Below are 1,170 nucleotides of genomic sequence, written 5' to 3'. Positions count from 1 at the left end.
CTGACCCCCAGTCTTCATGGAGGAGATTCCTGAGTAGTTTGGTTCATCAGGCTGACCCCCAGTCTTCATGGAGGAGATTACTAAGTAGTTTGGTTCATAAGGCTGACCCCCAGTCTTCGCTTGAAGTTATTGAGTTGACTATGTGAGGTGAGACAGTGGGGAGGGTGAAGGTTATCCCAGTATCTTGTGTTATATCGCTTCATTTCAGAATGAACCTGGAAGGATCCTTCGAAGGGTTAGCTAAACTGTCTGGGAGGTATGAGCATTTGTAGATGAAAGGGCATAATTGGTGTACATAAATAGACAAGATATTGAGTTTCAAAGGTGCAGATGGAGCCAGGTACAGTTGAAGTCGGAAGATGGCACACATACTCAAATCAAATCAAATTGTTTTGGTCACACACACATGGTTAGCAGATGTTAATATGAGTGTAGAGAAATTATTGTGCTTCTAGTTCCGACAGTGCAGTAATATCTAACAAGTAATCTAACAATCCCCAACAACTACCTAATACACACAAATCTAAAGGGGTGAAAGATGATATGCTTATATAAATATATGGATGAGCGATGGACGAGCGGCATTGGCAAGGTGCAATAGATGGTATAAAATATGGTATATGTCACGTTCCTGACCTGTTTTCTCTTGTTTTGTATGTGTTTAGTTGGTCAGGACGTGAGCTGGGTGGGAATTCTATGTTGTGTGTCTAGTTTGTCTGTTTCTATGTCAGCCTAGTGTGGGTTCTCAATCAGAGGCAGATGGTAGTCGTTGTCTCTGATTGAGACTCATATATTAGGAGGCTTGTTTTGTGTTGGGAGTTTGTGGGTGTTTGTCTCCTGTGTCTGTATGTATGTTCGTGCCACACGGGACTGTAGCGTTTGTTTGTAGTCGTGTACCTGTTCGTGAGTTCTGCGTTTTATGTAAGTTCGCATGTCCAGGTTTGTCTACTCCGTTTTGTTGTTTTGTTAGTTTATAGTCAAGTTCGTGTTTTCGTCTTTTCTGTAAATAAATATGTCATCACAACCCGCTGCGCCTTGGTTCAATCACTACTCCTCCTCTTCGGTTGAAGAGGAGGAGGACTACCGTTACAGTATATACATATGATATGAGTAATGTAAGATATGTAGACATTATTAAAGTGGCATTATTTAAAGTGGCTTTGTTTAAAG

This window comes from Salvelinus sp. IW2-2015, linkage group LG31 (assembly GCF_002910315.2).
Source record: "Salvelinus sp. IW2-2015 linkage group LG31, ASM291031v2, whole genome shotgun sequence".
NCBI classification, from domain to species: domain Eukaryota; kingdom Metazoa; phylum Chordata; class Actinopteri; order Salmoniformes; family Salmonidae; genus Salvelinus; species Salvelinus sp. IW2-2015.
The sequence above is the reverse complement of the archived record's forward strand: the minus strand, read 5'-3'. Positions refer to the sequence as shown.